The following is a 16,104-nucleotide window of genomic DNA, read 5'->3' as shown; positions in this document are numbered from 1 at the left end:
GCGCCGGGTCGACGTCGCTGGGTGGCTCCGGTTCGATGTCGCTGGGCGGCCTCGGTTCGGTGTCGCTGGGCTGCTCCGGTTCGATGTCGCTGGGCGGCTCCGGTTCGATGTCGCTGGGCGGCCTCGGCTCGATGTCGCTGGGCTGCTCCGACTCGATGTCGCCTTCCGGCGTCGCAGGGTCACGGTCTCCCCGCTTCCGGGTGTCTCCGGAGTGCGACCTCCACTCCCGACCTCCGGCGCGCTTCACCTCAAATTCCGGCGTCTCCGGAGTGCGATCTCCACTCCCGACCTCCGGCGCGCTTCACCTCAGATTCCGGCGTCCCCGGAGTGCGATCTCCACTCCCGACCTCCGGCGCGCTTCACCTCGACCTCTGGTGACTCCTTACTCGACCTCCGGTGCCTCTCCACGACCTCCGTCGGCGCCCTCAATCGACCTCTGACGGCTCCGGGTACGACGTCTGCTTTCTGTCAGCGCCGCTTCTCCACCTTAGGCCTCAGGTCTCCAGGCTTCTCGACGTCAGGGCTCCAGGAGGACACCGCTAAACAGGTCAGGAGCTTGCTGGTCTTCTTCTTTAAGGCCTCTTCACAATATTTAGGTCCTTAAGATGGTTTTTCTGGTCTTGGTCCCACACAGGGCTCTAGGCTGGGCTTGGTCAGTAGGGACAAGCATCAAGGGTGGGTTTCTGGATCCCACTCCAAGCACTGGTTTCCACCCCTGCTGCCTTACTCCGACCTCCTTCTAAACTGGTCCTCTCTCCTCTCTAGTCAGATGCCAACTGCCACTCTGAGATGGCCACCCAACATTCTAAACTGCCTCTCCCTCTGTCACAAGGTTCTAGAATGTTCTGGAAACCTCCAGTGGTTTCTGGTGATGTCACAGGTGACAATGGGTGGCCACCATTTTGTGTCTCAGGCCCTCAGACAGAAGTTCCAGGGGTAGGGAAAATGGCTCCCTGGCCCTGCATCAACACTAAAAAGTCTGGTGGTTCCCAAAAAGGAAAAATTCTAACAGGGTTTGAGGCAAAAGTGGGACAAAATAAATAATGATGAGGAGGGACCACTCAAAGGGCTGACAGGTCTAACACCTGTGCAAACTGACTCCACTGCCAGAGGTCAGCCCTGTCCGGCCGGTTCCTTTTACTGCGGCCAACTGGGATAAGCATCAGGGCCCGAGGCACCATAAATTCCTTCTTCCCACACGAACCCTGATTAATCTCTTTCACATCTGACTCTGTTTCCTACTTTATGGCTTGTTTTACGAGCAGAAGGTGCCCGTTTTATTGGGGTCTGCTGATATCTGATGAGGGTTCTGAGCCTTGCTGGGTTAAATTATTGAGGGCTGAACGAACTGAAATGTGGGATTGTCATCATGACTCTGCCTTTTCTTTGAAGCCAAAATATGTGAATGACCACTTGTAAAACAGGGGCGGTGTTGCCCAAAGCGTAATATTCTGTATGAAAGAGAAGACTGCTTTTTGTTCTAGAGACTGCCTCATTCAGTTGCTAAGGCTTCTGTGCGACGTAGTCTCACTCATTTGAGTTTAATAATAAAGATGTCTTTTTCATATTTCAGCTTCTTTTGCCAAGTTCTTTGTTACATTACCATGAGAATGAAAATTTCAAGTACCGCACTGTGGTCCAAGACAGGGATAACCCGAAGTCATAGGGTGCTACCCCTGGCACCGCTGGGGTCCCAAAATCCCCGGTACTTCATCTGTCCCTTCTTTTTCTATGTTTAACTCAGGCGGAACTTGTCCAATTTCCTCATTTGATTCAGGTATCACTTCTGTTGGAATGTTCTTTTCTTTCTTTTCTTTCTTTTTGTGTTGGTCACTGTTAAGTGGAACCTCAGGTACTTCTTCAGAATCTGAACTTGTCTCTGTGGTTTGCTCTGTTCTTTTCAGAACCTCTTCTGGTGGGATGAAAATTTCCCTTGCCTCACTTTCCCCACTTTCAGGATTCTTTTTCCTTCTTACTGTCTCACTGTCTGCATCATCACTGGAATCTGATTCTTCAAAGTATTCTTTTCCAGTACCATCTCTTGGATTTGGAACTCTCAGTGTGTGGCTTGCATGTATCCAATTTTTCACTCCAGCACACTTCACAGCAGTCGTTGTGGTCAGAATGACTTGTCTTGGCCTTCCCCACCTTGGAACCAGGCAATTCCTTCTTCTGTGGACTTTTATCCCTACCCAGTCCCCTGGGCTTAGATCATGGGCTGGTTTCTTCTCAAGTGTGGTAGCGTCTTCTCCAACCTGGTGAAACACAGAATGAACTGCGTCAGCCAGGCCTTTACAGTAATCCAAAATCATGTCATCAGTTATAGTCATCAGCTTGTTGACTGGTACAAAGGCATGTCTCATAGCACGTGCCATGATAATTTCATGTGGACTCAAACCTGTTGTTCTGTCTGGAGTAGACCTAATGGTCATCAGGACTAGAGGCAAGACATCGGGCCATTTCTTTCCTGTGGCTAAGCACATTTTGCCAATTCTGTTTTTGATGGTACCATTCATTTGTTCAACCACACCAGAAGCCTCTGGTCGGTAAGCACAATGTAGCTTCTGCTGTACACTCAATGCTTCACAGATTAGACCCATGATTTCATTATTAAAATCTCCTCCTCTGTCTGATTCAATGGTTACTGGGAACCCATACCTTGGGATAAACTCTCTCAACAGTAATTTGGCCACTGTTATCCTATCATTTCTTCTTGTTGGATATGCCTCCACCCACCTGGAGAACAAGCAGACCACCACCAGGACATACCTCAATCTGTTGACTGGGGGCATTTCAATGAAGTCAATCTGCATTCTTGTGAAGGGTCCTCCCTCTCTGCCTATTGTTCCTAGGGTCACCAATGTTTTCTTTCCAGGATTGAATTGCTGACATATCAGACATCTCTGACAGAGACTTTCTGCTATCAGCCTGAACTTTGGACTGTACCAGGTTTGCTTAAAGGCTCTTATCATAGCATCCCTCCCCAGGTGTCCTTGGCCATGATACATCCTTGCCATTGTTGATAGCATGCTATTTGGCATGACTGGTCTTCCATCTCTATAGACCCACACATGATCCTTTTCTCTAGGTGCACAACCTGCTTTCACCCAATCTTTCATTTCCTCGTCTCCTGCCTCATCCTGCAATTGTTTCACCTCCTCCCATGTTCCCACTTCATTAGTAAACATCAAGGAACAAGAAAATATTTCTCTTTCTTTACTCCGATTAATAGAATGATTGTTTCTTGCACAGTATTGTGCTATGTCATTGGCGAATTTATTTCCCACAGTAACAAAATCATCATCATGACCATGAGCAGCACATTTTACAACTGCTAGTTCTTTAGGCAGCTGTATCGCCTCTAGCAATTTTCCAACCACTTCAGCATTCTTTATGGGAGTTCCACTTGAGGTCAGGAAACCTCTTTGTAGCCATAGCTGGCCAAAATCATGGACAACTCCGAAGCCATACTGGCTGTCAGTCATCACAGTCACTCTCACATTTCTTCCAATCTTGCAGGCTTTTGTTAGTGCTACCAATTCTGCCACATGAGCGGATTTAACTCCTTTCAAAGGTGATGCTTCCACAACTCCTGAAACTGTACACACAGCATAGGCTGCACTTAGTGTTCCTTCATCCGTTCTCAAACAAGATCCATCCACAAACAACACATGATCACTCTCAGGCAGTAGCAGATCTCTTATGTCTGGCCTTGGCTTGGTACAGTAATCAAGTACATCCAGGCAGTCATGATCAACTTCATTCCTTACTCCCACACATTCAGCATCAGGCAACAGTGTCGCTGGATTCACATTCACACATCTCTCCAGAGGCACATTTGTTGCACCAAGAATGACTTTCTCATATTTAGTCAGCCGACTATGAGACATGAACTGTGTCCGGCTCCTTGTTAAAGGATTGCCACATCATGAGGTACAAATACTCTTACAGGATATCCCATTATGATTCCCTCACTTTGTTCCAGACTTTTACAGGTAGCAGCTACTGCTTTCAGGCAACCTGGTAAACCCACAGCTACTGGGTCAAGTGTTGCTGAGAAATAGGCAATTGGCCTTCTCAGGCGTCCATGTTTCTGGATTAACACTGAAAGTGCACATCCATTTCTCTCACTACAATACAACTCAAATTCCTTTTCATAATTGGGCATTCCTAGGGCAGGAGCTTCACATAGTCTGTCTTTTAGCTCTCTGAACGCAGCCATTTCTTCTGGGTTTAGTTCCAATGGGTCTTTCACCTCACTTTTGGTCAATTTAATCAATGGTTTGGCAATCAGGGAAAAGTTACTTATCCACTGACGACAGTAACCCACCATTCCCAGGAACATTCTCACTTCTCTTTGTGTCATTGGGGCTCTCATCCCTCTAATGATTTTAATCCTGTCAATGGTCACTTTTCTCAGGCCTTTCTCAATGTTATGTCCCAAGTACTGGACTTCTTTCTTGCAGAATTGCAATTTGGCTGGAGATACTTTTAATCCTCCATCTGCCAAGTGATTCAGTAAAGCTATGGTGTCTACTTCACAGGCTTCACGGGTTTTTGATGCCACAAGCAGGTCATCAATATACTGGACAAGGACTGAATTTTCGGGCATTGCTAGACTTTACAGAGATTTCTTCAGCAATTGATTAAATATTGAGGGGCTTTCTGTATACCCCTGTGGAATTCGGCACCATGCCAAAATCCGCTCTCCAAATCTAAAAGAAAATATTGGCTGGCTGTCATGATGCAATGGGATTGAAAAGAAAGCATGACACAAATCAATTTTGGATTTGGCACAATGGGACAACATGACACAACAATCTTGTTAATTTTTCTAAAATCCTGTACTATTCTGAACTTTCCATTAGGTTTCTTCAGTCCCAATATGGGTGAATTACATGGGCTGCTCAATATTTCTCTTAACACCCCCTGCTGGATCATCTTCTCAATTATGGGTGTTATTCCTTCAATTATTTCAGGTGTCAGTCTGTATTGCGGTATGTTTGGGTAAGCCACTCCCTCTTTTACAGTAATCTTTACTGGATCTACATTTCTCATCAGACCCACATCTTCTCCAGTAAAATCCCAAACTGCTGCTTTCGCTGTCTGTTTCAATTCTGGGGGTAATGCATCCGGATTAAATATTGCATATGTTCCCAGAGCCTCACATTGCCTGTTATCCATGGTCATTCTGTATAGAACATCCTCATCTGGTGTCTCAAAGGTAATTCCATCTGGAGTACAGAAATTAGTGCAATTCATCTTGCACAGCAGGTCCCTGCCTAACAAGTTCACAGGACTTGTGTCACACACCACAAATCGGTGCATGTCTGAAAATTTCTCTATTCTAACCCTTACTGGTTCAGTAAGTAGAGTTTTAATCTGTGTGTTGGACACACCAACCACTTGGATTGCTTCGTCCGAGAGAGGAAGATTCTTTATATCAGCTGACCTGACAGTTGATCTCGTGGCCCCTGTGTCAACTAGGAAAGTGACACTTTCACCAATAATTTTCCCATCTACAAAAGGCCCTGCCTGGTCTATTTCTAGAGTTGCGCCAAGTACGCACTCCTCCTCCTCTCTTCGGCATCGTCAGAAGTCTCCCTCGGAGTCGCTTCCCTCCTTTTTCAGCCAGTACTGAGAAACAGCGCTTGCGCGTTTTGGTTTGATTACCTGCTCTTCATCGTAGAACCCCGACTCTTGGCTGTACTTCTGGGATCCTCTTCTCTGTGGCAAGGGTAGTTTTGGCACCTGATTCTGCTGCTTATCTGCCTTCTGCTGTTGCCGATGCTGACCACACCCCTCACTCTGCACCTGTGAATTCAATGATGGATTATCATCATTAGTAGACGGTGGATTCTTACACTCGGAATTCCAGTGCCCCAATTTTCCACAGTTGTGGCATGGGAACTTCTTCTTTGCTTCTTCAATGTTTCCCTTCCCTTTTCCTGGACCAAACCCGGGTTTATTTCCTGGGTTATTTGCCTGTTCAACCAACTGAGCTTCCTGTCTTTCTGCAACTTTCACCTGTGCCCACATTGCCTTTTCTTTTAGCTTCCTCTGCTTTGCCTCAATCTCATCACTGAAGTATTTTGTATGTCTCAGAAACTCATCAATCTTCTTGCTCTGCCAGTCTACGGTATGCTGCCTTATCATTTCACTGATTTCCGGCCGCGAACCGTACACAAATCTATATACAAAATGGCTCAGGTCCTTGTCACCCAGATGTTCATCTCCACTGAACTGTTTGAAAGCTAATATTAATCTTTCATAATATGCATGGACTGATTCTTTCAATTCTTGATGTGTTCGATCTATTTTAACCCAATCAGTTTCCTTGGGAGGTACCTTATTTTTCAAGAAGGCCATAACCTGCTCATGCTTCTTCATTACCTCCGGGTCTGGAGCTCCTGTCTTTGGATCTCTCGGGTATTCCTTAGTGGGCCAGTCTATGACTATTTTACATTCTGCCCACAGGTCTGCTGGTACAATTATATCAAACAGACTATTCAGGTCAATCCACAGCACTTTTGACAACTTCACAAATCTGTCGACCTGCCTGTACCACTCGACGGGCTTTTCCCTTAGTCGAGGGAAATCATTTGTAAATGATAAAATATCCTGTCTGGTCCATGGGACATGTACATACCTACCTCCTGGAATCTCCCTCATAGGGTAGGCTGTTACTGCTTTCTCCTTTTCTTTCAGAGGAAATGTCGAGTAAGTTCTATCTGCCCCATCCTCTCGCTTTCGGTACCATCTGTCTTTCCATCTTTCTACGTCTCCCCATTTTCTCAGCAAAGCAATCATCTCCTGGATCTGCCCTGTTCGGCCTGCATTGTTCAAATTCTCAATGTCCTTATCTGTAAAATCCACTGGGTAAGGCTTTTGTAAAGCTTTTACCTTATCCATGTCAATTCCCAATTCACTGGCTATTCCTTTCAATCTGTCATGTATGTTCTTTGCTCTCCATGTAATACTTTTGCACAGGAAGAGGATCTCCCCTTCCTGATAATTTTTCAGTGTTTCTGTAGGGATTGTTCCTACTATCATCTCTTCCATTTCCATACGTAGCCTAGCTACATCAATTCCCTGGGATTCTTTTTCTTTTCTCTGCAAAGTTTTCAGCCAATCATTCAAATCTTCAGCAGTTATCACAGATTTTTCTGCACCCCCTGGTTCTGTCACTGTTTGTGGTTCTAAAATTGATCCTCTGTTCCTTTCCACACATCCAGAATTCAAACTTGAGTTAGTTTGCACACTCAATTCTCCTCCACATATGGTATGTCTCCACTGATTTTCTCCTGTTCTCCACTGTGTTTCTCCTGCTCTCATTTCTGCCTGCTCCGGAGGAACAATCAATCTATTGCCCACATATGGTACTGTCAAACCACTTTCGCCCGTCCTCTGCTTGTCAAAAATTGGCATAACCGGGCCTATTGTCACAGGCACTGTAACTGCCTCAAGATTTGTAGTCAGTTCTCTGATTTTCTCTGTCAGTTCAAAGGTAGTTTTTGCTAGTTCTCTGGTCTTTTCATCCTCAAGTTCATTCTCTCTTTCTATTTCTCTCTCTCTCTCTTTCTCCATTTCTCTCTCTCTCTCTTTTTCTCTTTCTCTCTCTCTCTCTCTCTCTCTCTCTCTCTATCTCTCTCTCTCTCTCTATCTTTCTCTCTTTCTCTTTCCGCCAGAGAACAACTGCCTTTCAACCCAGGGGTGGTACCCTCTGTCTTAATAATCCGCAGGGTGTCTCTCATCGGGGTCACTGCTGTTTCTACCTCTGGTTCTCGTCTCTACGGGGGTGGTCTTTTATAGAGCATGTCCTCTAAGACATCATCATCAGACTCATTTGCCCCATATCTCCTTGGTTCTATCTTATGTTCTTTCTCTGTACACTTTCTCCCTTCTGACTCCCCTGCTACTCTTACAGGATATAATCCCTCGGTCATACTGGCGTCACTCCATCGTCTCATCCGGTCATGATGGGTTTCACGATCATACTTTCGCCCAAACATGTACCTGTAGCTACCTCCACCCCTCTGCTTTTCTCGTTCAAGCATTTCATCTTCCCATTCAGTCAATGCCTCAAACTGCGTCGGCCTAGGCCGAGGCTCTAGATTCATCATCCATTCCCGTAAGTTCCTCAGTATGGCCAGATTAAATGAGCCATGTTCCGGGAAAGCTAAAACCCCATCTTCCCTCGTATACTTCACCCAGTTATCCAACCAAATACAGGTATGATACCCATACTTCGCAACCATTAAGGATGCCGGGGTTCTTATCGGGGGCAATAACTGTCCTTCCCTGGTCACTATATCTTTATCCTTGTCGAACCAGTTCTTTACTTTACTAAGTAAAGATTTATTTTTCTTTTCCTCAGCATGGTAGTACATTTTCTTATTTCTCCCAAGCTACTTGTCCTTTCTACAGCTGTACGATCTCCCGTCCAATTGCAGCGCGACTCACACTAACGCACCAATCCTGGAGCGTCTACGTCACTGACTCAGTCTACGAATCCCAGCGCGACTCACACCAACGCACCAATCCTGGAGCGTCTACGTCACCCTGTGGAAATTTAGCTTGTAACTGAACATTATCTGCGCCATCTTGCCTCTCCCCAGCGCCACGCACAGCGAACGCACGGCCGCCATTTTAGGCACCCCACTCTCTCCCCCGCTCATTGTCGATCGCCAGCGCGTTCCCCTGGCGCTGAAAGCATCCCCCACGCGCCGGCCACCCCCGCTCTCTCATACACGGGCCATAAACCCTCTCCTTCTGCGCGACCCTGCCATGGAATCACACCCCGTGCCTGACCAACACCTCCTTTCATCCCATACATGGTCATACATCCTTCCTGATAACCCCCATCCTCCGCGCCCGATTATCCGAACCGATCCCAGGCCATCACCTAGCCCTACGGATGCAGTTTATTGCCCCTGCTGTAAGGAAAACACCCCACATCAGAGGGATTACAGCAGATCAAGGCCATCACCCCCTGAGACCCGACCGGTTGCACACACCCCCGGGAATTGGCGGAATGTCCAGCTGTGTGATAGCCATCTCCAACTGTGGGTGGGGTGGGGACTTCCACTGTAGATATGTGTGGGAACGAGCTCGAAGTGGGGATTCTGAGAATGTTCTTTCATACATCAAAGTGATCTCAAGAATGTGCCATGTGTGATAAACCTGCAATAAAGTCATAAACCTGTGTATAAGAGGCCAGGCCTCAGAGATGCAGTTAGAGCACCTCGTGACGATACCTTGCTGTCTGATCTGATGTGTTCTGCTCCGACGGAATAAAAACTTTGTTTCCTGCCTTCCAGTCTCCGGCGCCTGCCTCTTTCATTGGTAAATTATCGAATGGTATAAGAGGCGATTACCGCCGGGCAATACTTGAAAGGTTATCGACTGAAACTGCCGCTACCATTTAACAACCCTGTATGTCTCCCAATCCTAACGTGGCGTACACTAGCACACCAATCACCGTGCTTCCACTGTTCTAACCCACTGTCCAACCACAGCGCGGTCTCCCTGACGTCAGCAGTCGCTGCAGTCGCTTCTGCTCCTGTCTCCTGTCTTTCTTGTCTACCCCTCCTTTACAAGACTACTCGGTAGACTTTGTTTCAACTTCTACGAGTCTGTTAGTTACAACGTACAAACATCTCCATTGTGTGCTTCGCTAGCCACAGAACAGCAAAAGACCTTTCCCACGAGAATTCTGCCTTTCCCGAGAGCAGCGCTTACCTCTGCCCTACTACAGAATCATTACTTCCATTGATAAAGTAGCACATCCCTCTACTTTACCCTTCTAACGAGCACCAATTAACTGCTTTCTCCGGAATGCTCCTAAGAGTTTCACAATTAACCAGAATGCCTTCTCATTCACGCACTTTCACACCAGAAAATGTAGTTAATTCACACAGAATTCTGTCTTTCCCGAGAACAGCGAACAGTCTGTCCTACTACAGAATTATATCACACGTTAACAAAGCAGCGCTTACCTCTGCCCTGTCCTTCTAACAAGCTCAGAGAATACCTATTACCTTTCTAGTGTTAAGCTTTAAAGGAATGCCATACGGATCCCTGAGACCTAAGACCAGAACTTCACAGATAACCTTCGCTATCATATACACTTCTCTCACACAGAAAATACGTTTCTAATGGCAACACACGGCGATGCTACCTCATCGAACCCAGACAATGCGACGCGCAACTTCAATTGTCACACCTTTTCCCCTGTCTGCATACAGGGCCAACAATCCCGCCTTTTTCCGAGAGCAACACTCCCTCTGCTCTACTTCGGAGCTGTCACCGACTCCCTACGTCCCATAAGCCGTTCACAATACATAAAACTCAACACGACTTCAACATATAGTGTTAGTACAAATATCAATCAATAATCAACAAGCCTATATACACGCAATTTCGCCAGACCAAGACAACAGTAAACCATCATTCTGCTACCAAGAAACTGGTGCAGATCGGAACTTCCGAATCCCCTCTACTTCCACGGACGGAGTGATCTCACAGTCACACAAGCACGCACACATCACACGCTGGTGGGGCCCATTACACCAACATTCATCCTACCACTCTTATCCGTGCCATGTATAAGGGGAAACACTTTCTGATACCTATCCAATCTGCATGTACTTTGAGGTCAATGGCATCTACTTAGTTGCTTAAAAATCTAGCGAAAACATTTCAAAGAATATGCAAATAAATTCAATAAACATGACCAGAAATAATCACCCGACACAGAGATTCAAACAGAATTATTTGTTTATCTAAAATTGTAAGAAAAGCCAATTAAATGCAAATTCAGTTCTCTCATATTTACCTATTCTGTCTAAATGTCAGATCCTAAGTCAGAACCAGTCCTCAGTAGAAGAAACAGAGTTTCCTGCCGTCATGTAGAGTCACCGTCCTCTCCTTCAGCATAGGGACCTCGGATCATCAGTTCGGAAGAAGTGGCGCTAGACCTCTCTAGTCTACTAATATTTATACCAAAATTACATCAGGAAATGTTACAATCCTCATCCGTTTAGCAGGAAAAGATGTCGTCTTGTTACATTAAGAAATGTTCTCATGTATTGTAAACTTCAAATTCTGAATAGAAATTATTAGTCCATAGCTAATTCGTTACTTTTACGGATGTCTCTACTGGATAAATTTGTATCCAATTGTGGGATCATTACAAGTTCATAAATTCAATATTTCGAGATTGTAACAAACTCCATTTCCAGGGGCATTTGGCAGACTTCCTGGACTTGTCGTCATGATCATGGCTTTTCAGTTCATCAGAAGTGCAAGGTCACAGGCAGCGCGAAGCCTCTTTGCAAAATTTCCATCTACTCGAATGCAGGCTGCGGGTGGTAGCCATTTTCTGGTAGGCCACATTAGTCAACTTAAGTGAAAATAGACGTAAAACAGAATTACTGCACGGAAATGATTATACAGTGTTATTCCCCTGCTAATACCCTTATGTGTGTGTATTTATCTAGCCATTTGCGACATCAGAAGCCATTAATGCATATTAATTATAAGCGCAAAACACAATAACATTACATAAGCAACATCTATTTCTGTCAGTTTGCTCACCAACTTAGTTCACTTATTATTTTAGCCATGCAATAGCATTCCCACGTGTAATTCTCTTGTTAATAAGGTTGGTTAGACAAGACTTGACAACCTTTTAATAATTATTAATTAATCAGTAGCACTTTTAATTATAACATGCGAAAATGAAATAGGTATTCGGGTTTAAAGTAAAAACCCTGCTCCATCAGTAGCACATGGTGTAGAATGGCGTTGAGAGGACAAGTTTGGTGGGCTCACCATTGGTGAGCAGGACAAAGTAGTCGTTGGTGTTGGCAATGATGACGGTTGCAGTGGTGTGATTACTGTGTAAAACGGTCGGGTGCCAGTTGGCTGGAGCTGGTTGCATGTAGGAAATGGACAGTTGCTAGATGAGTGTCTTCCTGGTGACATTTGCTGGGTAGGGAAGTACCAGGAGATCCTGTGGTACTGCCGTCCGTTGTTTAAGAAGGCCCTGGGGCTCTGCATGCCTCCTGCAGCTATGGAATGTGGCTAACTCAAAGGAGACATTCATGACGTGCAGGACGTGGGCTTCAAGGATGGCGAATGATGTGGTTGAGAAGTTGTGTGGGAAGGGGCCTGATGGACAGCCAGAGTGGATGGTGCACATGATCCCGGTTGTGTACTTGCTGCTGACGGGAGTCCATGACCTGAGAGGGGTTTGTCCAGTGGAAAATAGTGCTGTCTGCCTCTGTGTGCCAAGGCTGTCGTACATGGCCATGAGCTTGCAGTGGTACAAAGTAGCACGGGATGGGATCTGCCTTGCAAGGGTGGGGTGTCTTGGATGGAGATCTGCTGTCAGTTCACTCACAACGCTGAAGAGCTCCTTGATGTTGTGTGTTTGGGTGTCTCTGCACTATCTGAAGGATCTCCACTTGTCCTTGCTGAAGATATGGTGATGGCTGTGTGTGGTGTTTTCCAGGGCTGTAAGGAAAATGATGGCTCTTTGTGTTGCAAGGTTCGCACAAGAGTCCGGCTAGGTCTGTAGGAGTCCAGTAGGTCTGCCTTGTCCCAGGTGCATTAACTGTTGTTGTGCTTTACAGGAAAGTCCGTCAATGTGGCTAGATTGATGGATCAGTTGCTGATCCAGTGTGTGAGTTTGCAGGGTGTGGCGGTGGTGTTGTTTTGAGTGTCCCACACAGCTTGTCTGTGGCGACTTACATCTGGAATCTGTGAGGGATCGGAAGCGGGGTGAGTGGCACTGTGTTGCTTGTTGGAGACGTGGATTCAAATGTTGATGGACCAATGATGGATGGTGGTGTGTGTCCCCTCCAACAAGAAGTTACTGGCCCCCAGCCACATGTAGGCTGTGGAGGTGAGGGCCTGTGTGCAGATGTACGTGTTGATGGCTTAGCGGAATTGTGGATGTAGGCCTGCAGATCTGTAGATGAGTGTTACTCCGAGGGTTGCTATGGAGTTGCTGCAAACCCGGACTTGTGACTCTGAGGGTGCACTTGTCAATAATTACCTATTCTGCCCCCGGGAGTGGTGTTGGCGTCCCTGCGGATGATCTTGTATCCGTCTGAGATGGCAATGAAGACGTCATGTGCTGAGGATGCTTTTGTCTAGGTAACTGTCATGAAGGTGATGTGTGGGGCTGCAGTGTTGAGGAGGTAACAGAGTCCAATGGCGTGCTGGTGGATGGAGCGGGTGTGGAGTAGGAGGCACCTAACCTGGTTGGAATGACAGGGTCTGGGAGGCTGGGCATCGCTGTGTAGGCAGTTGGAGTAGCACACTCAGCATGCGAAGGTGTCATGTGTGTGCTTAGGGGTTGCCTGATGGCAGGAGGATGATTGTCACAAGGACATTGCTTGGAGAGTGGCTGCAGCATGAGCCTGTTGTGTGATGTGGGTAATGCAAAGACTAGAGGGTCGTGCACTGTGCATGTTGCAGGCACAGACGGTCCGTCCTTTTGCATGGCGCTGGGGCTACAGTGGCACAGAAAATCTGCTGGCTGCATCACGCATGGGTGGAGGGGGAAGGGCTGAGCATTTCAGATGCGTGGGGGTTGCAGAATCAGGGCACTCGGAGTGGTGGGGCCGCAGGTGAGGCAGCAGCAGGCGGAAGGGGTTAGAAATCATGCAAAAATCAACACACAAAGACAAGGAGGTCTGCAAGGCACAGTGCAACAGGTGTATGTCAAGGAAGGAGTGTCAGCTCACTCATGGGTCACTCCCAGAAAGTATATATTCAATCACCATAAATGACAGCCACTGTGTCAGGCAACAAAATGCAGAGATGCGCAAAGGAGACACACCATCAGCAGGCATTCACGTCCCGTTGTGGGCAGCAACCTGCACAAATACAGACACAACCATGCACGTCATGCACAATAGAGATCATTAGCCATGAAGCACTGCATGCATGTTGCCAAAGTACACATACACTCATATGCCCAATCTTTGTCAAGTCTGCCATAGATGACGCATGCAAACTGGTAAGAGATCTGCAGTGACCGAGATGAGGCACTTTGGATTGTGCTGAACACCTTTATTCCACATACACACACAAAGGAATATGCCTCCATATTAACAGACTCACAGGTCAGTTGACAGTTGACAGAACATGTAGGACATACGCTGGACACCCCCTTCACAACACGGATGATGTCAATCCCAATGAACTGGCACACAAGGTAAGGGGATGAGCAGAACACATCCTGCTGCACACTGAGAGGCTGCAATTCCCCAAAGAGCATGTTCTTGTGATGTCCCCCACTATGTCCACCGGTAGCCTCTGCAATGTTTCAGAGCCAAGGTACACACACATTGAAGCCTTCATCAGACGCCATATTCCACTACAGATGACTGTCAAGAAGGCTGACTATCATGTCATGGGAGTGATACTACATGTCATATGCTCCATGGTGAGAAGACATGTATGCATGGTACCACAACATGCACAGAAGCAGTCACCACACATTCACAACCTGTATCACCACAAAAAAGCCTTGCTGCAATACGTACCCAAACTGACATTTTCCCATGTCCGTGCATGGAACGCTGATTCAGCACATGTTGCAACCCACATGAGGAATAGCAGGAGGACAATGATGACACAACCAGACAACAGGTGCCAAATACCTGGGAATGACAGACACACAAGAAGTCACCAAAACAAGATTCTCAACGCACACATGGAAGTGTACAAAACAGCAACAATGTTGGACACATGTAAATTGCCAATCAAGTCTCTCTGCAAAACTGTGTTGCATTACATCATTACTCGAGTGACACATCAGAACACACATCCAAGTCACTGTGCATTCAGTCAGCTGGACACACACATTGCAACACATGCCACTCAACGCTACAAGCTTGCACACTCATAGCCAGTGACTCACGATTATGAGAAGAAGTTGCGTATGAGCTGACTCCGGATATCATCCCCCTCCTCCTCATCATCACTAGCCTCGTGGCCAAGCCCTTGATCCTCCATGCACAGCCTTCTCAACTGCCATGTTGTGCAGCATGCAGCACACAATGAAGATCTTGCAGACCTTCTCCGGGGCATAAGGGAGGGACCCGCCTGTCTTGTCCAGGCACCGGAATCGGCTCTTCAGGAGTCCAAATGTCCTCTCAATCACTCGCCTGGTCTGGCCGTGTGCATCGTTGTACCGGTGATCTGCAGCTGTTCTTGGGTTGCGGAGCGGTGTCAGCAGCCATGGCATGTTAGGATAGCCAGAGTCCCCTACATGGAATCACCATGTAAATAAGTTGGTCACGAGATGCCGTAAGAGACAAAGATACCGTAACACATAGGACAAAAAGACTATACCCACCAACAAGACATGCTCGTTCGTTGTGCAGCCGCAGCATCATTAGTGGCACCCTGCTACGCCTCATGATGTAGGCATTGTGTGCTGATCCTGGAAAACGTGCACAGACATGGGAAATCAGCATGTTAGCAAGACACACCACAAGGGCATTTATCGAGTGGTAATGTTTGCGGTTGCGATAGGCTTGTTCCTGTGCCTGTGGTGGTACAAAAGCCACATGTGTACCATCAATGGACCCAATTACATGGGGCATCCCACCCAGGGCATAGAAATCCCCCTTGACATCCCTCAACCCCTCTGGACTTGGAAATTTGATGAATTCATCAAGGTGCTCCAACATGGCTGCTAAAACATCACGCAGGACACGGCTGAACATAGTCTGGGACATCCCACCCACATCAGCTATGGTGAATTGAAACATACCTGTTGCAAAAAAATGTGAGGCTGCCATCACCTTCATCTTGAGGGTCAGCGCAGTAGGATACCTGTGTTGCGGTTGGAGGTGTGGTGCCAGCCTGTTTGTCAGGTCCTCAATCAACTGTTGAGTGAATCTGTAACGGCGGATGCAGGAACGTTCCATCATGGCACCCAAGTCTGGCATTAGTCTTGGGACAGGTAGTGCCCTGCAAAACATAGTTTAGGGAATGAAGATTGAGAGTCAGCAAACATCAATGTCAATGAACATAGCACATGCTACACTGCTAATACACATCAGGTAACTATGGAGTCTG

The sequence above is a fragment of the Triturus cristatus genome, chromosome 1_1, assembly GCF_964204655.1.
Source record: "Triturus cristatus chromosome 1_1, aTriCri1.1, whole genome shotgun sequence".
Lineage (NCBI taxonomy): Eukaryota > Metazoa > Chordata > Amphibia > Caudata > Salamandridae > Triturus > Triturus cristatus.
Note: the sequence above shows the minus strand (reverse complement) of the source record.